The sequence below is a fragment of the Tupaia chinensis genome, unplaced genomic scaffold (genome assembly GCF_000334495.1).
Source record: "Tupaia chinensis unplaced genomic scaffold, TupChi_1.0 Scaffold000316_1, whole genome shotgun sequence".
Taxonomy (NCBI): domain Eukaryota; kingdom Metazoa; phylum Chordata; class Mammalia; order Scandentia; family Tupaiidae; genus Tupaia; species Tupaia belangeri.
The window spans coordinates 5,503,354-5,527,914 of NW_006159809.1; the positions used below are offsets into that span (position 1 = coordinate 5,503,354).

Consider the following 24,561-nt stretch of genomic DNA (forward strand, 5'->3'; position numbering starts at 1 on the left):
TGTCGCTGGACTCCCACATAGTGGACCATGGTTTCAGACCTGGACCTAGCAGCTTCAAAGTCACCACGGGCATGTGGACATGCATGCCTAAAATCCCTATAGAAAAAAATCCAAAAAATCTCTCTTAAAACGTAAATTAACGAAATAGCACAAGATAATGGAGGAGTATATACAATATTGGAAAATGCAAAACCATTGCTTTATTAAAGCAGAATATTAGAACTATAAAGACTCTTAACTGTTAGGGATAGTTAAGGACTTGTAATGCCTGGAAATAGAGGTAGACTAAATAAATAGCCAGATGAGATTTTTTTTCTCCCAATGTTACTACATAATCTTACATATGACAACAATAGAAATCTCTAAAAAAATTTTTGAGAAATTTTATTTGGGACAAGCAGATGGTGTAATGGTTACGTTACTGGACTCCCACATAGTCAACTGTGGTTTAAGTCCTTGACCCAGCAGCTTCAAATTCATGCTAGGTATGTGTGCATTCATGCCTAAGATCCCAAGAGGAGAATGGAGGAGAAGGATTTGTGGTGTGGCCATCCCCCCAGGGGGTGATTTTTTGCTTTCTGTCTTTCTGTTTCTCTCTGTCTCTCCAGTGAGTGCACACATCCTATAGCAGAAATCTCCTCCCACCCCCCCCAAAAAGAAGCACTTATGCTCAACTGTGTATTTGTATTCATAAATTATATATGTGTACTACATTCATTAGCTCAGTGGTTATAAGCCTTTTGCTTATGGACTGCCTTCAGTAAAACATTTTTGTGTAAATATATACCTCACATATGTATACATTGTTTATTGTATGTGTATATAATCATATACATATGTACTATTCTCATTAGCTAGTAACTTAGAGCAGGATACACATTTAGGGGAGAGGGCCATTGTTAAAATGCACTTAAATCCCTTTTGCAGATAGTTTTCTTGATAATCTCAAATTGTGGCTGTTATATTTTGTCAAATCTGTTCATATATTTACCACATGAAATGTTTAACTAGAGGCTCTTACCAAATGTATCATTTATCCACTGCTATGTAACAAACTACCTGAAAAGGTAATGACCTAAAACAATACCGATTTATTATTATTATTTTTTAATTAATTTATTTTACATTCTTTCACTGAGCATCATCACAGCATACAAAATGTGATTTCCCACCTAGAATACACTGCATAGTGGCTTAGTCATACATGTTGTCATCAACAAATAATTTTCCATTTCTTGTTTCATATACATATGATTCCATAGAAAAGCATTTCAGAGAGGGTACAGCCAATTTGTCTGCTGGCCGTACCTGGAATGACTCATGTGGCTGGCTAGCAGTTGATGCCAGCTGTTGGATAGGCAGTCTCCATTTTCCACATGACCTCTCATACCTCAGTTAAGCTGTAATAAATTGTGCTGTAATAAGGGTGGCTTCATGGTTTGGAGAGTAAGAGAACTCAAACTACTAGGCCTCTTTAGACCTAGAATCCAGAACTTGACAATGTCTACCACATTCTCCTAGCCAAAGTAAGTCACATAGTCCAAATTCAGGAGGATAGGAAAATAGTGTCTACCTCATGGTAGTAGCATAGTGTCATATTTCAAAGAGGCATGGGCACAGGGAAGCTTGCCATTAGGAATCATTATAATGGTCTTACTCACCAGGATGAAGGCAAGTATTAACCTAGCTGGTTTCTTGTCATTTGCATGTGCTAGCATGATTAGTATTGTTTCAAACCACAGGAATATTTTAAAGGCCTGTATCTATTTTGTACAAGTTAAACTAAAATTAGATAACCTAATCTCACTTAATTTAACTGAGTACATATACTCTTCAGTGCATCAAAATAAACTGGAAGAGAATCGATAAATTGGTTGATAGTAATACACTATCTACCATTCTGTATCATTTTTCCTTGATTTATCCTGAATCTCACATGAGGTACATGACTCTGACATATGAAGAATAATGGTATCAGTGTCATTTATTAGATCAAATGTTAGTAAGACTGAGTTTCTTAAGATGATAATAAATATAAGCACCAGTGCACCTGAGAAGTGGATACACCCCACTTTAGAGAGCATCAGTCTAACCGTTGTGGAATAGTTAAGTGCCACGCATCTGTGATACTGCTAAGCCCATTAGTGTCAGCTGAGTGATGTGATTCAGTATGGCACTCTTCCCACTGTCCTCTTCCATGTTGTGATCTAGGGTAGCCTTCACAAACAGGTCACAAATGGTACACAAGATAAACTGTGCTTATTGTTCTGGTTGTAAGAAATTAATTGTACCTGTAGTGTGTAGGTGTGTGTGTATTTGGAGTTTACATGAGGGAGCCGAGAAGAGTCTGGCCTTTTATCTCTGCTTTAGTCATTTTTCTTTCTTTTAAAATTATCAGGGACAACTTTCCTTTGGTTTCCATGTTTAAAGGAAAATTTTAAGAATATTTTCATGTCTTTTTGACCCAGCTGCAGTGGTGCAGTGGTAGTACAATGCTTTCGCAATGCTGGAAGTCATGTGGAAGACTGGAGTTCAGTTTTTGGTTGACTTCTATACCCAAGGTGTTTATTCCTACTTCTGATCCTGGCTGGCTGGGAAGGCTATGGGGAGGATCTTGGTGTAAGACCCTGTTGAGGGTACTTGTTTTTCTCCTTCTCCCTCACTCTGTCTCACAAAAAAATAAATTAATTAATTTTAAAAAAGAATATTTTCATGTATTTTTAACTTGTATTTATGATGGGAAAGAAAAATACATGTTTATTCTCAGTGTATGAAGTGTGCTTTAATACTTTTATCCACAACTCAGTTCACAGTTGGCATTTTTCTGATGTATATGAATTTGCTGATCTGAATTCTTTAGCTTTTCATACACGGTTGTTCTTTTGTACTGCAGGGGTTTTTTAGCTTTTACAAAGGAGTTTACTACTTGAACTGTTTGACTAAAATTCTAGTGTACTCACAGCTTCTTCTCTTATAGCTATGCTTTTCTCTGTCCTGGTGACTAAAAGAAATGCTTCTTCCATGCAGCCAGCAGGATTAACAGCTAACTAAACCCCAAAGTATCCAGCTATTTTTTCTGCTTTGACCCCATAACCTCTCCCCTGGTTGGCAGTGTGCTGGTGTTGACAGTTCTTCTAGTTCAGCCAAAGGTGAAAGATAATTGCTTGTGGAGTAGTGGCTGGGATGGTATGTGTTTTTGCAGCAAGCATCTCCACTCCCACCCCCAGGCAAATCTCTGGATCTGGTGCATATTTCAAAGCATGTGTTAAACTTTATGTGATACTGATTAAAATGGAGGGCTCCAGGGTGATTTGGCAGAGCCCCACAGTTGCATCTGCCAAATGACATACAGAGAAATGTCTTGCTACAAACAGAAGGGCTGAAATCTATCTATCTCAGCAATATGCATCCTGCAAAAGCAAAGGTGACTCTGGCCTTGTATATATACATTGTATGTGGAGTATCCAGGATTCTTTAGCAACTCCTTTGTTCCTATCACATTTTGACTGGAAACAAAGTCTTTTCATATTCTTTCTCTTTTAAACTACAACAACAACAGTAAAAGCAGAAAAACACATATGGAAATAAAAGTTTGCATTGCCATATCTTTCAGTTCCCCATTCCCACAGAACATTGCTTTAAAAAATCAACTATCAACTTGAATGGAGTACTCGGAGGTGGAAGAATGATCTACTTTTTGAAGCTAGATTTGTGGGTCACTGATGTGAGATCTGCAAAGTTCATTCTGAAAGGAAGATAGCTTTTTACAAAGCAGGTACATTTGTATCCAGAACTTTTAGGTTCAAGGTCTCAGGATGCCCTACTAGAAAGTAATATGCATTTATATCATCCGCATAGATCACTTTCTCAAAAGCAACATATGCAACATTAGTATCTCATGACACATCTCCTAAGAAATCTTGCCTTGTTTATACAACAAAGTTAGGATAGAGAGACCATCAATTCTTTGAAAGAATTAAAAAATTTTAAAAGGAAAACAAGAAAGAGTAAGGAATATAGAGGAGTAAGCAGGATGAATGGCACCAAGAGGGGGAAAAAAAGAAATAGGGTGGGAAGAGGAGAGTGAATAGAGAGGTAAGCCAGGCTTCTACTTCATGGGTGAACCAAAGGGAACAGATATAAGCCTGGGGATTACGGAGCTGGACAGGTGTCGCAGTGATAATGCTCTGAGCAAATGATGCTAGATAATGATGGAAGATCACAGGTTTGGTCCCCTATTGACGTATACAAGCTGAATGTGCATTTCTGTAATGGACTGGACTGTCTAGGAAGAGTGGGAAACTCCCGGGATCGTGGCATGAGACCCTGTTGAGAATGCTTGTCTCTGATTCTCATGGAATAAAAAAAAAAAAAAAAAAAAAAGATTAGGGATTTCAAAATGTAGAGTGCGCACCAAATATCAATACGAAGCAATCATAACCATAGTGATTTGTATATTTAAATAATCCCACCAAGGATTAATGTATTTTATCACATTCATTGTCTGCTCTAGAGAGTGAAGAATTGGTTGATTGTGTATCATCCTGTGGTTTTTCATAACAGCTCTAAAGATGGCTTTGGGCACTCCCTATAGACTTCTGTTATCCTTTAGGTTGTACTTGAAGTGTGGAGGTATAACTTAAACAATTGATCCTGGATTAGGAAAATAAATACATTTTATTGTTCATAACTTGCTTTTATAAACTCTTTTTAAAAAGTTGCAAGCCTTGTATATGTGGATATAGTTCAATTTTCCAGGTGAAACCATCAGAATCTGTTTTGCTTGTTTTCTGTGATTTATCTCATTTCCTTGTTAATTCAAGTTGCTGCTTCTCCTCTCCTCTTTTTCTTCCTCCTGTTTGTTCTTCTCATTTTTAAAATAAAATTTTATTTTATTTTATTTATAATTGACACATAATACTGGGTTGTCAGAAATGTCATAATGCATTTTTGCATAGAAAAACAGAAAAATACGTCATGACTTTTCCGACAACTCAATAATGGTACATGTTTGGGGTACAGTGTGATATTTCAGAACATGTTTATAAGTGTATAATGATCAAATCAGGGTAACTAGCATATCCTGTCTTTATTTTTTGAAATCGGGGCAGGAAATATGTAAGGAATTGAAAGAAAAAAATGCTGGCTGTTTGCCTACCATTTTTGAGCTTTTATTGAATTTCATGCAATTTTGACTTCATTTTCTTCTGGTATTGCAGCTCAGTGTTATAGTCACAGAGATATTTATTTCTAAAGTGTCTTTTTGACTTAGACTTTTTTTTAAGGGTAGTTTGGGATGCGAAGAATTGATAATCTGTTTTTCTCTCTTCTAAAGTCTTGGTTGGGTCAAGTAGGATTTGCCCTGAGGATATTATTGTTGACTTCTTGTAAAAGAAGTTTGAAACCTAAGATTCCACTTACTTTTCTCTCCTGGCCTTTGGTAGAATATTTTGCACAGAAAGAAAAATGTAAATGGAATGTAGTTAGCCACTAAATCATAGTAAGTGCCACATCTTTCTGAGGATGTTTTAGAGTTTCAAATGGAGGCTTCAACTGGTTTCTAAATGAGAGCTTCATCTTATATGAAACAATTTTAATTTATAAAGAATACTAAGACAAAGGGAAGATTTTTGTACACATTTCTTTATGTAGTGAAGCTGTGAAAGAGAAGCAGTAATAATGAAAAAGGAATTTGGAACTTGTCGGTGATCACACATTACCTTCCAGATTTTATTTATTTATTTATTTATTTATTTATTTATTTAGTGAGAGAAATATTTCTACAGGGCACATGTTCTCGCCAGAGAGACAGAGAGACAGAAAGCAAGAAATCAACCCCCAGAGGGGCTGGCCGCGTCTCAGTCCCTTTTCTTGGGATTTTGGGCATGCATGCATGTGCACTTGGCATGAGTTTCAAGCTGCTGAGTCTGGGACTCGAACCGTGGTTGACTTTGTGGGAGTCCAGTGATGTAACCATCATGCCATCTACTGGTTCCTGCATTTTCCTTATTTAATACTTTCACCATACTAATTTATTTTATATAAGAAGGATAACCTTAGCAATATCTGCAAATTTGAATACAGTCTTATAAAGAAAAAGAATTCCTGGAAAACCTTTTCAGGATAAGTGAATTGACATATGATCAATTGATGGAAATATTGAGGGAACTTGAGAATAAAGGAATGAGTAGCCTAGTTTAACTTAGAAATAAGGCATTCTGCTTAATTAAGTAAAATGTGTTTTTATTAAGATATTATAATTGTACACACATGTGAATATAGGTGTGATTTTACAGTCCAAGAATACCATGTGTGATGATTGATTCAGGATGGTCTGTATGCCCATCCTCTCATCCATTTGTCATTACCTGTGTGTGGAAAATTCAAAATATTCCCTTCTGGTTACTTTTAGACACACAGCATAAGATACTTCTTGTCTGTATTTGTTCTCCCACGAAATGAAATGAAACAATAGGAATATGCATAAAGTTTTGGGACTATGAGGAAAGAAGGCCATCGGTCATTATCATGATCTCTGGGGAAATATATTTGTTAATTATAATATTGCTATCCCTTAGTCATTGTGTACTGATCATGGTGTTCACATAATGAAAAGATTATTGATGATATAAGACCTCTGATTTGAGGCTTTGTAGCTATTGTTTTTGTTTTTGTGCAGTACATCAATGTTCTTTCCTTCCTGCCTTACAGGCTAGAAGAATTAATGCTCTGAAAAAAATCAACTTCTTTGGGCAGGCAAGCTACCGAATCTTGACGATAACTGATCTGAGCTGGAAGTTTAATTCCTGAGCTTTTAAATACCACCTCTGTCCTTTTGTTTTGAAGAATTCAGACTTGAATAATTGTTGTCTTGGCTGAGTCAGAGCTAGGATGAAAAACTAGCAATACTCCACTGGATGTTTTATGTATGCTTTGGGCAGTCTCCTTGACTGTCCCAGCAAACTTACGGATGCTTAAGCATGTCCTTGGCTATGTTCTCTGTTCGTCTAGTGCCGTATGGACACATGGGGAAGAAGGCAAACACTGTCCACAATTGTACATGCCTAAACTGGCATAAGGTGATCGGATTACAAAAAGAAACAGTAGAGTCCACAAGAGAAATAAGCATGTGACTAAGGATTCTTGCACAGTGAGCTGGACTTTGTCACAGGGCCCAATATAAGAAAGGATCATTATTATGATAATAATTTTTAAAAATTAAAAAATAAAGGATCATTGATTCAGCCATTCCAACCTAGTATTCTCACCTAACCTCACTCCACAGCCAAGCAATTGTATACCTTAGGATATAAAACTGGAAGATTTTATTGTTAGGAATCTTTGTCCTTCTACTGTGGTATATACCCTTCTTGAAACAAATGAGGTATGAAAAATGAAGGCATTTCTGTACCGAAGAAAGGAACTTCTATAGAGACATGAAGTGGGCTTTCACTGGGAGAGAATTCAAGTGGGGACAGAGTTAGACACTTTGATAAAGGAAGTTTGAGTCAGTGAGTTTAGATACATAACATTTTTAGGGTCACCTACTAGGATGCTTAGGTTGATGGGCCTAGGGGATATTCAGGTTGCATTTACCTTTCAGAGATTTAATGTTTCAGCCATGTAACATTTTTAGTTTTAGTAACCTAATCATGAAACAAGGGAACACCTTTCTGCCCATTTGCCCTGGGTTAAAATTTTTAGAGCTGGAAATGGCATAATTAATGTTTTGAAGGCATATTTTGAACATTTAAAATGGGAGTTATGAGGTCAGATTTTAATTTTACCTCCATTTCCCTTTGGACCTTATGTGTCACTTTATTGTTTGGACTCATTTTTTCATTGATAAAATAGGGATGACTACCTCTTCTTGTAAGCAGCCTTAGATGATTTATAAAAATGGTTTACTATTCACCTAACCCAGAAAACCTCACAAAAGCATGCAAATCAAGAGATGAAAATTTGAATATTTATATTAAGAACCTTTGTGAAACTGTTGAAGCATCAGGGGCACACTTTTCTGAAAAGTCACCAAGTATCTGAAAAACATCTCTGTGGAAGGAACGTGTGTCATTTCATTCTTATTTATTTATTTGCCTTCCTTCAATCACTGTGTATCATTATAGCATATCAAATGAACTTTCCCATCACGAATACACTGTTTATTGGTTCAGTCCAAGATATTACCATGCATGTTATCATCAACAGATAATTTTCCATTTTTACGTCCCTAAAATGTTCTGCTTCTTTCTTTTTCCCATTGATTCCCTCCTTCTCACTCTCCTCCATTTCTCACCCTCTTCCTGCACTATTTCTAGCATCCACAGTTACTTTCCATGCTTTTACACCTTCCAATCTTTCCGTTTCTGCCACAGAGTGTCGACATTTGGCATATTTTGAGTGGGGATATACAGTACCTCTCTTGAATAGTCTGGCTTGCTTCACTTAGCAATAAATCTTCCACATTTATCCACTTTCTATCAAATATCAGGGTCTCCTTTTTTTTTTTAGTGTCTAGGTAGTGTTCCGTAGTGTATATGTGCCACACTTTTTTAATCCATTGATCTGTTCTTGGACATTTGACTTGGTTTCAAGCTTAGCAGTTGTGAATAATGCCATAATAAACATGGATGTGCAAATGTTTTTCCGACTGAGTGTATTCCTATTTTTTGGGTAGATACCCAGGAGTGAAATTGCTGGATCATATGGTAGTTCTATTTGTAGGCCTTTGAGGAACCTCCATATTGTTCTCCACAGTGGCTGGACTAATTTACATTCCCACCAACAGTTGGGAGAGTTCCTTTTCTCCGCAGCTTTGCCAACACTTATCATTTTTTATTTTATTTTATTTTTTTAATGAGAGGTTTTTGCTATAGGGCATGTGCACTCGCTGGAGAGACAGAGGCAGAGATAAAGAAAGTGAGAAATCACCCTCCCCCCCAGGGGGGGATGGCCATGCTGCAATCCCTTCTCCTCCATTCTCCTCTTGGGATTTTGGGCATGCATGCATGCATGCCTGGCATGAGTTTTAAGCCACTGAGTCCAGAACTCAAACCGTGGTTGATTATGTGGGAGTCCAGCAACGTAGCCATTCTTTATTTTTTTAATCTTTGCCATTCTGACTACAGTTAGGTGGTATCTCCCTGTGGTTTTGACTTGCATCTATCTTATGAAAAGTGACGTTGAACATTTTTTCATATGCTTTTTGACCATTCATATGTCTTCCTTAGAGAGTTGTAATGTTCATTTGCCTATTTTTTAATTGGTTTGATTTTTTTTTTTTTGGAGGGGGCAGATAAACTGTTTGAGTTTTCTGTATATTCTGGTTATCAGTCCCCTATCTGAGGAATAGTTTACAAATATATTCTCCCATTGCACCTGTAGAAAGATGAACCTGGACACCCCTATTTCTCATGATTAACAAAAATCAACTCAAAATGGATCAACAGCCTAAACTTAAGACCTCAAACTATAAAACTATTGGTGAAAAACACAGAGGAAACTCTTGGAAACATTGGATTAGGAAAAGACTTCTTAAATAAGACCTCCAAAGCATAGGCAATAATACCAAAAATAGCAGTCGGGTTACATCAGATTAAAAAGCTTTTGCACAGCCAAAGACACAATAATTATAGTGAATTACAATTCCATTTTTAAAATGTTAGCGTTGTAAGTGTGTGGTCAGGGCAGACAGTGGAGCTAGATACAGGGTTGTAGCCCAAAGACTGCTGAATTTTTATAGCATGTGCTAAAAATGCAGAGAGTAATCCTGAATTTAAGGGTTTATATGTAGTTTATCTGGTCTTGAGCACATTCAGGTGAATAAAGCACCCAAGGTACATTGAGCTTCCTTTGCCACGCTGAGATATTTCTTACTGAAAAGGAACAAATTCTTTTTAAGCCAAGAGAGGAGATTGCACAGGAGAAAATGATATCCCAGAAGAAACTGAGAAACAGAAATTTACAGCATGGGAGTAAACTCAGCATAAAATAAATTCAAATAAAAGTTTAAAAGAAAGGACTTGGTTAATGTTTATCTGCAATACATGGTGATAAGGTTAGTGCCATTAACTAATATGAGGTACATTTGTAGCTAGATAATTTTGTAAAAGTGCTTGATAATGTTACGACCCCTGACATATACTGCTAGATATTAGCTTTCTTAAAGACAGTGAAGAGGGGCCAGCCTCTTGTGTGGTGGTTCAGGCTGCTGGATCCCACATGGCTGATCATAGGGTTCAAGTCCCAGGCCAAGTGGCTTGAAAAATAATTCTGGACATGTGTGTATGTGCATGCCCAAAGTCCTCACAGGACAGAGAGATGGAAGAGAAGGGGTTGCACCATGACATTCCCCATGTGGGGTGCTTACTCACATGTGCCCTCTGAAGAATAAACGAACAAAAAAGACAGGAAAGAGAAGGATTCATATGTGAACCTAGAAGAGATAATTTTTTACATTGAAAATAGTAACACAAATTAGATAATTTATCACAATGGATGTAGCTGGTGCTATTCCATCCTTTTAACTCTTAATCTCTCAGTGCCTGCGGACTCAACCTCCAACTGCCAGCATCTGTATCTCTTTGCCTAAAGACTTTCTCTAGAAGTTAGAAATGGGGAATTGATGCCACCTCTTCTGCCCCTGCCTCTGTAGCCTTCAATCAATAATTTGTGGAGGTTGGTATGTAAATATCTCAGCTACTTTGCCTATGAGAAAGATGGTATAGAGCCATTTCTGAGTTCCTTATGTAATTACGTTGTAGTTGTAGTATGGGATTAATTTGCCTGATAACATGTCATTTTCTCTGTCTCACTTCCTCTGTCTTTTCTGGGATCCTCTTCTAAATAATTTCTCTGTACTCAAATTCTTATCTCAGGCTCTAGGGGAACTAAAAATAAGACAATAGTAAATAGCAATAAAAAGTCTAGACCCTATTTCTCTTCGTACTCAGCAACAAATGTGGGTTTCCAGTAGATTCAAGACAAAGGCTGCTGATACATCCACTTAAATCCAATTCCTATGGGAGTTTTTACTGTCTCCCTCCCCACACCTATAGGACATTATTTAGCCAGAAGGCACATGTGCTTACCAGAGAGAGACAGAGGGACCGAGAAAGGGATGGGGAAAAAGCACCCCCCCCAATTCTTTCTTTTCCATTTGTTCATTCTGTGGGGATTTTGGGCATGCATGCACAGGTACCTAGCATATTTTGAGCTCAGTATTCATGTTTGATCTGCCATGTTTAGCTTGAAGTCATAAAAGTTTGTGTGCATCAAAGAAAACATAATAAAATAAGGCTGTACAGCCAACAGTGTTGGACAGAATGATAGGTTACATATATTGCCCCAATAGTTAACAACTTATATATTTCTGAGCATCTGAAAAAAACCATTTCAAGCAATTGTTTTGTTCCAGTCTATCCTTAAAATGCTATTAAGTAAGGAAAATACAGTGGCAATTGAGAAAAAAAAATAAAATTTTATTATTTTATGTATGAGATATATATTCTCTATTTGTATAGGACATTTTGTGCTGAATGTCATTGGTTGGAGTGTTTAGTGCTATATATGTATTTTACAGGGTCTTCTCTTTTGTAGACAGAAGAAATAAGATTATAGGAACGATACTTATTATTGCTTATGTGAGAAGTTCAAGTCTTTGAGTATGAATAATTTAGGAAGTTTGTTTAATTTCACTGATAGAGTAAATAATTTTCAAACAGAATATTAGTCCTTTACTTTTGATACATGTATATAATTGTATATTCTAAGCTATCTATTGAAAATAATTTGTTTCTAAGAGAGCGTCTTTCTCCTTCTACCCCACAGTACTGTCTGTTTCATTCTATTTAAAACCTTCTTAACTCAGTTAAGTTTTGTATATGACATGTTTAAGTTACAAAATTCTGTGGGTGGTTTTTCTATCATGATTTCTTTACCCCTTTGACTTAAAAGACTGAACCTCCCTAAGGAAATCCACTTTCTCAAACTCCAGACTTCATGTAAGATGGAACTTGAAAGAAAAACTCTTGGCTGAGCTTGAATGCTGAGAACTAGCTAAGTGGTTTTCTCTGTCTGGAGAAAATTGGAAAAGGGGAATTATTAAGCCTAGCAAATGTAGTTGTTGATGGAAATGCTGACAGACTGGTCCTGCTTGGTGCCACTGTCGTGAGAAGTCCATCAATACTAGATGTATCATAAGAGCTGCTGCTTATGTACAAGTTGTGTCTTGTAGGCCTTGTCACATATAAATAAACCCCTGCAAAAAATGTTAAGTGATTTCCATAAAAAACATTTATTCTGTTCTCCTTCTTAAGCCAAATTCTTGTTTATGGCTTCCTGAACCCAACAGTTCCTGATTGTCTCAAAAAGCAAAACATGTCCTGCGTGGATTAAGCTGCTGAAATGCCTTTCAGGCATTGTTTATGAGTCTGCAGTCTTTATTTTCAGAGAGAAAGCGAATACTTTAATGTCTTCCATATTCCATAAATCTGTCCCATGCTACAATTCAAAGCTGTGTGTGTTTTTGTTAGAGGTACTTCTGGTTGTACTTAGAGTAGAAAAACTGCCTAAGAATGTTAGTTGAATATTTGGGTGGTGGTGGTGGCAGATTTTCCTAAAGGGGATTTAGTACTGGTTGAAAGTGCTGTTGGTTTTTTGGCCCAAGAAAACAGTTACCAAAGGTGCTTTTACAGTCCTTACTAGTGTGGTTGCTCTTTGATTGCTTTGCACCAGTGAGTTTCCTGTTTGAGACCAGTCTTCCCTTTGGGCAAGCTTGCTAATTTACTACTTCTGACTCCTGCTAAGTAGCACAGAGAGTGTGCCTGCCTAGTGGTCCACGTAGAGAGAATGACTTTGTTTGCTACAAACAAAGACTGTTTATCTTTAAAGACTGAGCAAAAACTCATTTGAGTCAGATCAAAGTTTTTTATTTTATTCATAACCATTTATTTTGAAAAATTTTGAACATATAGAAGTTGGAAGAATTATGCACTCAACACCCCATTTACCTACCACCTAGATTCTGTAATTAACATCTTACAGTACTTGCTTTATTTTATGCCTCTGTCCCTCAATCTATCACATTTTTTTCTATGCATTTGAAAGTAAGTTTGAGACATTAGTACGGTTCACTGCTAAACACTTCAGCATGCTTAACATTAGAGATTAATATTTGATTTTTTTTTCTTATGAGGTAAATTTTAAATATCACAGTATGCACAAATCTTAAGTGAGTTTTTGGCAACTGTATATACGTGTTTAACCTAATTCTCTATTTTTTAAAATAATTTTTTATTTAATTTTATTTATTATTATTCTTCCATTTGATGAGAGAAAGAGAGAGAGAGAGAGAGAGAGAGAGAGAGAGAGAAAGCCACCAAGTCTGGGACTCGAACCGCAGTCGACCATATGGGAGTCCAGCACCTTAACCATCACATCACTTTCTGGCTCCCCCTAACCCTCTCTTAATAACATAGCAGGTGGAGTGGAGGTTAAGGTGGCTGGGTCCAATATGAGCTGACTTCACAGGTTGAAGCTCAGACCTACTTAACAGCTTGAAAATCACACCAAGCATATGTGTATCCAGGATTGCCCCAAATCCCAACAGGAGAATGGAGGAGCCCGAGTTGTGGAATGGTTATCCCCCTGGGGTGTGATTTTTCCTCCCTTGACCTCCTCCATCTTTCTCTCGCAAGTGCATATACCCTATAGCAAAAACTAAAACTAAAGAAACAAAGCAACATTACAGTGCTTCGAAAAGTTCTCCTGTCCCTCTCCATTTGCTCTTCTCCCCTGCCTTTCTTAGAAGCAACAGTTATTCGGACTTTTTTCTTTTTCCTGTAGTTTTTTTTTTTTTTTTTTTTTTGCCTATTGTAAAACTTTATATAAATAGAATCATACAGTATGTACTCTTTTTTTTAACTTGGGAGAGGACCTGTGTGCTCCCCACAGAGAGACACAGTGAGAGGGAGAGAGGGAAATGAGAAAGCTCTGCCTTATGGTGGAATGATTACACTGCTATCTCTTCTCCATTTTCCCTTCCTTTTGGGATTTTCAGCATTTACAGGTGTACACCCGGTGTGTTTTTCAAGTCAGCAGGTCTGGAACTCAAACTACAAAGTTGGACATGTGGGACCTAACCTCCTTAACCACTGCTATGGGCTGGCCCTGTACTCTTTTTATAAGGCTTCTTTCATTCAGGATAGTAATTTTGAGATACATTTATGTTATATGTTTCAATAGGTTATTATTTTTCATTAATGAGTAGTATTCCCTTATATGAATTTAAGAGTTTGTTTAATTCATTCTCCTACTTTTTATTTTCATTTTTTAGAGAGGTTTTTGTGATAGGGTGTGTATGCTCACCAGAGAGACAGAAATTGAGAAATCATCCCCCAGGGGGGATGTCCATGCCACTGTTCCTTCTTCTCCATTCTCTTCTTGGGATTTTGGGCACACATACATGCACCCAGTGTGAGTTTTAAGCCACTGTGTCTGGGCCTTGAACCATGGTCGACTCTGTGAGAGTCCAATGACGAGAGTCCAGTGTCATAACCATTACAGCATCTGCTGGTCCCTATTTTCTGATTTTTTTTTTTTTTTTAGTAGTCATCTTAATGAGTATGACATGGTATCTTATTGTAGTTTTGATTGGCATTTCTCTGATAATTAGAGTTTTTTTTTTTTTTTTTTTTTTTTAAATTCCTAGAGGGCACATGTGCAGTAGCCTGGATAATGATGTTTGCCCTACTCTGGGACATGGCTGAAGCAATGAGTAAAGAAAACACAAATCAGGACAGGGCTGCCTCTGTGGTGCAGGAATATCGTGCTGCTCAAAATAAGATGGATTTCGTATGGCAACCACAGTGCAGATTTCCAGCTTAGTGTGTGTGTCTGAAACACTACGGGCATGTGTATGAGTGCCCAAGATCTGACTGACTGGAGGTCTCGAAGAAGGGGATCATGATGTGACCAGACACTGTAGAGGGTGCTCTCTCACTCATTTGATTTCTTTTGCATATGCCCATGTCTCTATCAGGAATAAAGAACAAATTTTTTTAAAAACAAAACATTTTTAAAAAATGAAAAAAAAAAAACCATAAATAAATAGAAAACAAAAAAGACAGGAGGGCCAGCCCTATGGTCTAGAGGTTAAGGCAACCAAATTCCACATGACTGACTGGCTGTTTGCATGGTTCTAATCCTGTCCCCTGTGGCTTGAAACACCGGCTTGGCATGTGTGTGTGCATCCCGAAATCCTGGCAGAGTGGAGGAATGGAGAAGGGATTGTGGTGTGACCACGTGCCATTGGGGGTTGTGCTTTCTCACTCTCCCTCTCTCTGTCTTTCTGTTTCTTTCTCACTGGCAAGCACACGTGCCCTCTGGCAATTAAAAAAAAAAGAAAAAGAAAAAGAAAAAAAGCCAGGAAGAAAAGGTGGAATAATAAAATGACAAAGGAGCAAGGACCTGAGGTTTAGCTGGGTTGAAGTCACTTCAGGGATTTGGGAGAATGAATGGTAATTGGCTAAGAAAGTTACATTTAGTTACCCTCCCCCACACACATCTATATTTTTTTGGTATCTATGGGAAGAATTAATATTCATTATTTTAAAATTTCATATACTGTATAGAGGCAAGTTAACAGGGATCACTCAAAATCCTAATGCCCACAGATAACCGCTGTTAATATCTTGGCAACTAGGTTTTAGATTTTTATCTATGGATAAATGTAAATTGTGTTTTTATCTATAATGTATGTCAATATGTGGCTGACCTTCTGCATTCATGGATTCTGCATCTGCTGATTCAACAAATTGCAGATCAATAATGTTCTTAATATTTTGTTGGGATGCGTACTCTATAATTAAATGGTTGTATCTGTACTTGTATGGACTATTTTTTCTTGTCATTATTTTCTAAACAAAACAGTATAACCGCTATTCATATAGCATTTATGTTACATTAGGTATTATAAGTAATCTAGAGCGGATTTAAAGTATATGGGAGGGGGCTGGCAGTTGGCACAGTGGTTGAAGTGCTGGACTCCCACATGGCTGACCACGGTTCAAATCCTGTACTTGGTGGCTTGCTTTCTCACTTTCTCTCTTTCTCGTCAAATTAATAATAATAACAAATAAAATTTAAAAAAAGTATATGGGAAAATGTGCATAGATTATATACAAATACTACACCATTTTATATAAGGGACTTCAGCATCCATGGGTTTGATATTTATGGAGGGTGAGTGAGGATGTCTGTCTTGGAACCAGTCCTGTGCAGATACGGAAGGACAGTTGTGGACATCTTTGCAAAAATGGATTGGAGCTCTACATACAGATTACAGCCTTTCATTTATACCTCAGACATATTTAATGTCCATTAATACAAATCTACCAAATAATTTTGAAAAGTTCATTACATAATTACTGTAATATAATTAATCTATTATTGGGCATTGAATTATTTCTAATTTTTTTTTAAAGCAGTCATATTTTGAGCATCTGCTATACATAAAACTCTGGGTGGTCAGGGTTAAGGAAGGTAGAGAATCCAAAAGGAACACTACGTAGTTCTGCCTTCTAGGAACTTATAATCTGATGAAACTGAATCAGACGCTGAAAGCTTTCAAGTGAATATTTTTCTTAATAGGTCGTGCAGGGAGTTTGCAGTGGTTTCTGTAAAAACTCTTTAATCCGAGTTAGTATGACTTTATTGCTGGTCAGTCCTTTGATGCTGTACCTGGGCAGCAAGATTGCTCAATTTTGGTAGTTTGGTGTTCTAAGAAGAATAGTAAATTAATTATAGTAGGGAATAAAAAAAATGTTCCTCTGGTTTTCAAATATTGTTCCAAAGAGCCTTAGAATTGCATGATAACTTTGTAAGCGTACATTTAAGGTATAGAGTAAGTATAGACCTTAGAATTGCATGATAACTTTGTAAGCGTACATTTAAGGAAAGAGGAAGTATGGTGGGTATGTCTCTTCCAGTGTTAATCTCACAATAGGATTTCAAGGTCTAGCATATAAAACAAAACCATGAAATGGTATCATAACCTTTCTACTTTATGTGAGGAGTTAAGATTTCCTCTGTATGGTTTTCTTTTTAGTTAGTTTTATTTTTTAGGCATGATAACTTTGTAAGCGTACATTTAAGGAAAGAGGAAGTATGGTGGGTATGTCTCTTCCAGTGTTAATCTCACAATAGGATTTCAAGGTCTAGCATATAAAACAAAACCATGAAATGGTATCATAACCTTTCTACTTTATGTGAGGAGTTAAGATTTCCTCTGTATGGTTTTCTTTTTAGTTAGTTTTATTTTTTAGTTTTAAAAGTAAAGTCAGAATCAGATCAGCTCAAGCATTAATACTCTGTAACTTTGTCACCAGACAACATTCATATTTTAAAATTATTGATTGAATGAATAGTTTGACCTTTCTCCTGGGCTGTCTTATCTCTTATGATCATCCTTGATAGTTATGCCAGTCCGTTATCTCTCCTTTCCAAATTTTTGTATACAGTATGTTTCCTTTCAGAAAGCATCTGAATTTTCTTAAGAAGGTATAGCAACTTAAAATGGCAAAAAGAAGAAGTTGGAGAATAGAATAAAAATGAAAAATAACAAAGTATGTGTAGGAGTTTGTACACTTTTTTATATCAACTACTGTCTGACTTGTATCTGGTTTAAATTGTGATCCTTATTAAGTCCTGGAATCTTGTTTCTTGAATGGAATAAATAACAAGTCAGTCTATCTGTTTTTTGAAAAAGGAATCCTAGGAAAAAAAAAGCAGATGGCTGCAGCCATTGTGTTTCTTTACCCAGCTGGAAAAGATACTATTTTCAAACGTTATTTCCATTGTGTTTAATATGACCCAAGAGCCTTTTTCTAGCACCTTTTTTATTTGGCCATGTGTTTTGCCTAGCTCATGGTGGGAAAGGGAACTCTGGTCAACACTTTGATTCTAGGAATTAACTGAATATTGTGACTAGCAAGATTAAAAGCTTTCTTCGACAGATTGTATTAGTTCTTTTTTCAGGTACTTTGGTTAGAAATAACTTTATGAAATTAGACCTATTTTCTGTCTGTAAAGAGTGAAGGGACTTAAAAGAGTTGTCATTATATGGTATATGCTCTTGGCACACACACACACACACACACACACACACACACACACACAAACATTTTGTTATTTGCATTGTTTCTAACAAATTAGGACCACACTGTTGTTGTGACTGGTGTCTTAGGAAACCCATGATCTGTGTTCAGAGAAATCCTCTTTCTTATTAACTGTGTGGTCATCTACATTTTCTGAACTCTTAAGGCAAGGAACTAGTTTTTCTTTTTATGATTGAAATGTGTATGGCTAATATTTCATATACTTGCTTAAAAATATTGAGTTGGCATGTTACTCTGCATTTGGCAGATGCTTTCATCTCAATATATTATACTTTTGTTGCTCAGTAGATTATACTATGTTTTCACACGTTGGAATTTTAGAAATGGGTTGTGTAGGATAAGAGTTGGTACACATTTACTGCTTTCTTGTCATGATATTCATTCAGGCAACACTAACTGAAAGCATATATTTATAAGGTTTTGTGTTTGGGATTCAGAAACTTAAAAACCATAAAACTCTGGTCTCTTTTTTTTCTCATTAAACACACTTGATTTATTTTGTATAAAAGGGTTACGTTTACAACTAAGCTTTTATAAAGAGTTTACTATGAATAAGTTACATCTTTACACTTTCATGCAGAAATATACATGTCGGCCACTATACAAGAAAATTCTAAGTTCATAAGGTTTTACTCAATACATATATTTTTAAAATAAATATATACACAGCATTCAGTAGGCTTACATCAAAAAGGAAATTTCTGACCAAAAAACTTCATTTAAGTAATTGAATACTTGATCCTTCTGGTATTCATGCTCCATATTTGAAAAAAGGCAATCTGCTTAGATTGGGCAGATTCCTTGTGATTTTAATGTTTTCGCTCATGGTGGGAGTAGTATATAAAGAAAACCTTTCAACTGGAGAAAGAGTTTTAAAGTCTTTTTCATAAATAATGAATATCATAGTCCAGACCAGAGAACACCCTGGGAAGATGATCATTCTTAGTTTTTTCCTTTTTTTGCTGTCGTTTGCTTCTTTATTTTTTAAAGGTCCATTCATCTTGTGGTGTCCTCCTTGCAAAATGGCTGAAAGGTACATTCCGCGCCTTAAAAGATCCTATGGATTTGTTGTTATTGTGCAAAGAAAAAAAGTCACGAATACCATTTATTAAGCCACAAGAGGGCTTTGCTGTCATCTGACACTAACTCAGAAGAGAATTCAGAAGGCTACAAGGACAGGATGCAGATGTCCATGTTTAGGGTGGTCAGCAGCAGCCTGGATGCCTGGTCCTGCCCGGGTCTCTGATGGTGCAGGCTGACAATGGTGAGATGAGAGTCCAGGGTGATCTGCAGGTCCAAGAGGTAGAACTGATGTGCTGTAGGATTTACATCTTGCTCACCTTCTTGTTCTGGGGGATGCTGGGTACCAGCTCCTTGAGCTTGGCATAGTAGTGGTTCATGTTGTACAGCAGGCTCAGAGGGTCGTCACTGTGGTTTCGCTCCAGAAGATTCCCAGCCTGTGGTCCGACAGGCTGCTTTTCATAACAGGACTGAAGGCTTTTATGCTGACTGCGGTGGAAAGAGAGACCAGAAGGGAGGGCACCAGCTTCCCTGGAGCTCAGGCTGTCACCGCTGACACCTGCTGAGCTAGCTGCGCTGGGCACCAGGATCAGCTCAGAATCAAAACTCTTGTCTTTAAGACAGATGTAATAAGCATAGCAGACTAATCAATGACTACTCCGTACTAGAGATGTGCACATGGAGTTGGTGTGCTCATAGAGGCACCTACGTCAGCCTAAGTTTGGAGGGTAAATATGAGTTGGCTAGATAAATAAGTTCATTGATGCTTGAGTAAATATTTATTTGTGGATATATGTTGAGAGATGAGAATAGAGAGATATGCTGCAAACAGATGATGATGGGCTTTGGGCATTAAATGAGAGAAGTTGGGAATTTTATCCTTAACACTAGCATTGAAGATTTTAGGGAAGACAATGACTTCTCAGAGTTGTATGTTTAAAGACTAGCATGTCTGGAGATTGGAGATTCCTCTGACAACAGTTGGAGAATAGGCTAAAGGTCAAACATTGTGGAGGCAGAGAAGCCCACACTGAGGTTCAATAACTGCAACTAAAGATGAAGAATCATGACTTTCTCTACTGTTTGCTGACTTGTGCCTTTCTTCTTCCTCTTCTTCCTCTTCATTCTCCTCCTTAATTTTGTCATTCTCCTCCTCCTTCTCCATTTCCTAGAGAGCTGGCCTGATCAATGACAGAGAATGATGTGATAAGATGGGGGAGAAAATAAGGGTTATATTTGGAAAAGAATAACAACAATAATGCCAGAGATTGGACCACTTTTTATTTGTCAGGCACTGATCTAAATATTACATGAATTATCTGATTATTGTTTATTCCTTATGACAACTATGAGCTAGAATCATTTTATCATTTCCATTGTGCAAGTGAGGAAACAAGCTAAGAGAGGTTATAAAACTTACTTGGCTATGGTCACACAGCTAATAAGCGATAGTTCCAGGATTTGAACCTATGCAGTTATGCTCTAGAACCTATACTTACTATTTTTTTTTTGGAGAGGGTTGTTGGTTTTTTTTTTTTTTTTGCTATAGGGCACGTGTGCTCGCCAGACAGAGAGAGACAGAAAGACAGAAAGCAAGAAATCACCCCCCAGGGGGGATGGTCACGCCACAATCCCTTCCCCTCCATTCTCCTCTTGGGATCTTGGGCACGCATGCAGAAGCGCCTGGAGTGAGCTTAAGCCACCGGGCCTGGGACTCGAACCGCGGTCGACTACAGGGAAGTCCAGCGACATAGCCATTACGCTAACTGCTGGTCCCTAGAACCTATACTTTTTAAAGAACCTTTTCTTGAAATAATATCAGAGTTGCAGAAAAGTAGCAGAAATAGCACAAACAAGTTCATAAACACTGCTGTGTTTCGATATGTCCCCCCCAAATTAATTTGTTAAGATTTGGTTCCTACTGAAACAGGATTAAGAAGGTAAAAAACATAATCTGATTATGATGTAGAAAGACGGGGCCTTTGGGTTGGAAGTAATTAAGCATCAGGGTGGAGCCCTCATGGTTAGACACTCACAGGTTTATAAGAAGACACACACACACACACACATGCACGCTCTTGCTCTCTTGCTCTGTCTTGTCATGAGATACCTTATGCTGCCTCAGATCCCTTACCAACAAAAATGACCCTCACCCAGTGTGGTCCCTTAATCTTGAACCTCAAAAGTCATGGCCCAAATGAACCTTTATTCTTTTTTTTGGGAGAGGTTTCCACTATGGGGCGCATGCACTTGCCAGAAACACAGAGAGAGACAGAGAGACAGAAAGCGAGAAATCACCCCCAGGGGAGATGGCCACGCCACAATCCCTTCTCTTCCATTCTCCTCTCAGGATCTTGGGCACGCATGTACACATGCCCGGCGTGAGTTTAAGCCACTGGGTCCGGGACTCGAACCATGGTCGACTACATGGGAGTCCAGCGACGTAGCCATTACACTAACTGCTGGTCCCTAAACCTTTACTCTTTATAAATTACCTAGTCTTAGGTATTTCTGTGATTAGTAACACAACGGATTCATATGTACACTTTATCCAGATTTTTATATTGTAGCTTTGTCCTTCTCTCCCTACATGTAATTTCTGTTTGCATGTTATTTTTCCAAATGGTTTTGAGTTACTTACAGACGTAATGATCTTCTTTCTTAAAAAAAAAATTGCTTACATAATCACATTATCAAAATCAAGAAATTAATATTCATGGTTTTCTTATCGAATCTACAAATCTAACTCAAATTTTGTAAAATAAAAATACTGTTTTGGGGGACCAGCAGTTAGTGTAATGGCAATGTCGCTGGACTCCCATATAGTTGACTGTGGTTTGAATCCCAGACCCGGTGGCTTAAACTCACGCCGGGCGCGTGTGCATGCGTGCCTAAGATCCTGAGAGGAGAATGGAGGAGAAGGGATTGCTGCGTGGACATCCCCCCCCGGGGGGGGGTGATTTCTCGCTTTCTGTCTCTCTATCTCTCTCTGTCTTTCTGGCGAGCGCACACCCCCTATAAAACCTCAAAAAAAAAAAAAAGGGACCAGCAGTTAGCATAATGGCTATGTCGCTGGACTCCCACGTAGTCGACTGCGGTTCGCGTCCCGGACCTGGTGGCATAAAAAACTCATGCTGGGCGCGTGTGCATGCGTGCCCAAGATCCCAAGAGGAGAATGGATTGTGGTGTGGCCATCCCCCCCTGGGGGGTGATTTGTCGCTTTCTGTCTCTCTATCTCTCTCTGTCTTTCTGGCGAGCGCACACCCCCTATAGCAAAAACCTCTCCAAAAAAAAAAATACTGTTTTGGTCCAGAATTCAACCCAGGGTCACACTTGTGCAGTGCCTGTGCTCTGAATTTTCATACTATACATGCTTTCCATGGCTGGTCACCATTGCTAGTGCTACCAGAATCATTGTCTCCAGCTAGGTGTGGACTGTATTCTGTTTCTCTTTTGAAATCTTTTGTTGCTATTTCTGTCAGCTGAAAGACTTAATGATTTTATGGTTCCTCTTGATTCTTCCTCAGAATATTTTCTCCAATGACTAGTATATACTTTACTTTCTCTGTCATCTTCTCCAAATTCATTGTACAACTTTTTATGCTGTGACTGAAGTCCCATAGTATTACCAATTTTAAAATAGAAAATGTTCATTCTGTCAAACTTCTTTACTCATTGAAAATATATTTCAAAAAACCCATAGTCTTGACAGATTATAACTAAGAAAACCACATTTGTTGACCTTTAAAATATAAGTATATTCATGTGAATTCTTAATGTAGGCTCGTGAACTATAGTTCAGGAGGATCATTAACCCTCCAGTCTGAACTTTTATTAGAGTTTCAAAGTTGATAACTCAGAATAATTTTAAGAGTTATCCTGTTAATATATTTACTTTTAGAAGAGCAAAACTGCATCTTGAGAGGTTTTTTTTTCATGTCATGAAATCCTAGTAGCCAACAATGATTTAATCCTCATAAATTTTAGCTAAGTGCAGTTATCGAGAATTTCTATTGTACACCAATTTGCCATATGCACGCACATGTTAATGTATCTGCGTTCCTATACAGACTACTATAGTGTGTTTTCGGGATTGGTCTGCTCCAGTTCCTAAACAAGCATTCGTATCTTCTTCCTGTTACGACCTCTTCCAAAGACACTATTAGACATTGAAATCAGATTATATGCTAGTGGCAGCAGTGTGGCAACAGTATGTGTAGGCATCAAAAGAAATTTGTAATTGAAGTACAAATGTTCAACAAGCCACATTTCATGACCAGCTTTACAAGGAAAAATTGAAAGTGCGAACAGCTGTTGGTGTATTACATTTGCATTTCTAAAGTTTCAAGTGAAGATGAAACTTTAGCAGCTGTGATAGATAGATTCCTGCATTTGACCTAGTGCCTTAGGGTGTGCAATACATTGATGTCAGGCTGTCAGGGTTCTGGTGAGAATTGTGGAAAGAGGGAAAATCCGAAAGAGGAAAACAAGTTTGTTTTCCTTTTAAGTTTTTGCTCTCCCCACCGCCTTTATTCTAGAAGGTCCTACTGGAATCTGACAATCCCCATAGTCACTAATATAGCCTTCAATTTAGGAATTCCAGTGGTTGATTTGCCTTAGATCATGTATGCCTTAAAAATATTAGGTAAGTCTCATGGATTGAGACTTTTTATTTTATCTTGGTTCTAAGTTGTATGTGTTTAAGAGACTAACTCTGCCTCTGAGTGTGTTTGTATTTCCTACTGTCTTCACTTAAGGTACTCTTGAGTACTGTTTTATGAAATACATATACTTGAGGGCAGAATTAAACTTCATTGATGGAATTACTTTAAGCCCACTTCTGATATTTATTAATGAATTGTATTTTTTTCCTTCTCTAGGAGTAATAAAGTAAACTGTTAAAGATAGTTTTTTGACTTCCAGGCCCACGGAAGTTCAGCATAGAATATTTAGATGTGAAAGTATTAAACAGAATTGAATGTGGGAACAGAAGATTTGAAGGTATTTGGTGTCTAAAGTTGTAGAGGAAAGAGTTGGGTAGGGGCAGGAAAGGCTCAGTCTTCAATGTTTTGAGCCACCGTTTCTTGGAAGTTTGATGATATTTAATTATTCTTTACTATCCTGCACTCATCCCCCTATCAGATTAAAGATTTTGGACTGTGTAAATTCTGAAACACTGAAATATATTCCAAGATTTAGCAGATTTGGGGTCCACTGATCTTTTTTTCTTAATTTTATTATTATTTTTAATTGCAGAGAACATGTGTGCTTGCCAGACACAGACAGAGAGCCATAGAGAGAAAGAGAGAGAGAGAGAGAGAGAGAGAGAGAGAGAGAGAGAGAAGAGAGAGAGAGAGAGAGAGAG

At 37.5% G+C, this 24,561-nt stretch overlaps 1 protein-coding gene and 1 pseudogene across 2 annotated transcripts in view; one reads left to right on the forward strand and one right to left on the reverse strand.

The window, feature by feature from the left end:
* EXOC6B (exocyst complex component 6B) overlaps positions 1 to 24,561 on the forward strand; it is a 682,873-nt gene that overhangs the window by 178,725 nt on the left and 479,587 nt on the right. The gene's annotated exons all lie outside the window — the stretch shown is intronic.
* On the reverse strand, positions 19,269 to 20,361 carry LOC102479162 (DNA-binding protein inhibitor ID-2 pseudogene; annotated as a pseudogene).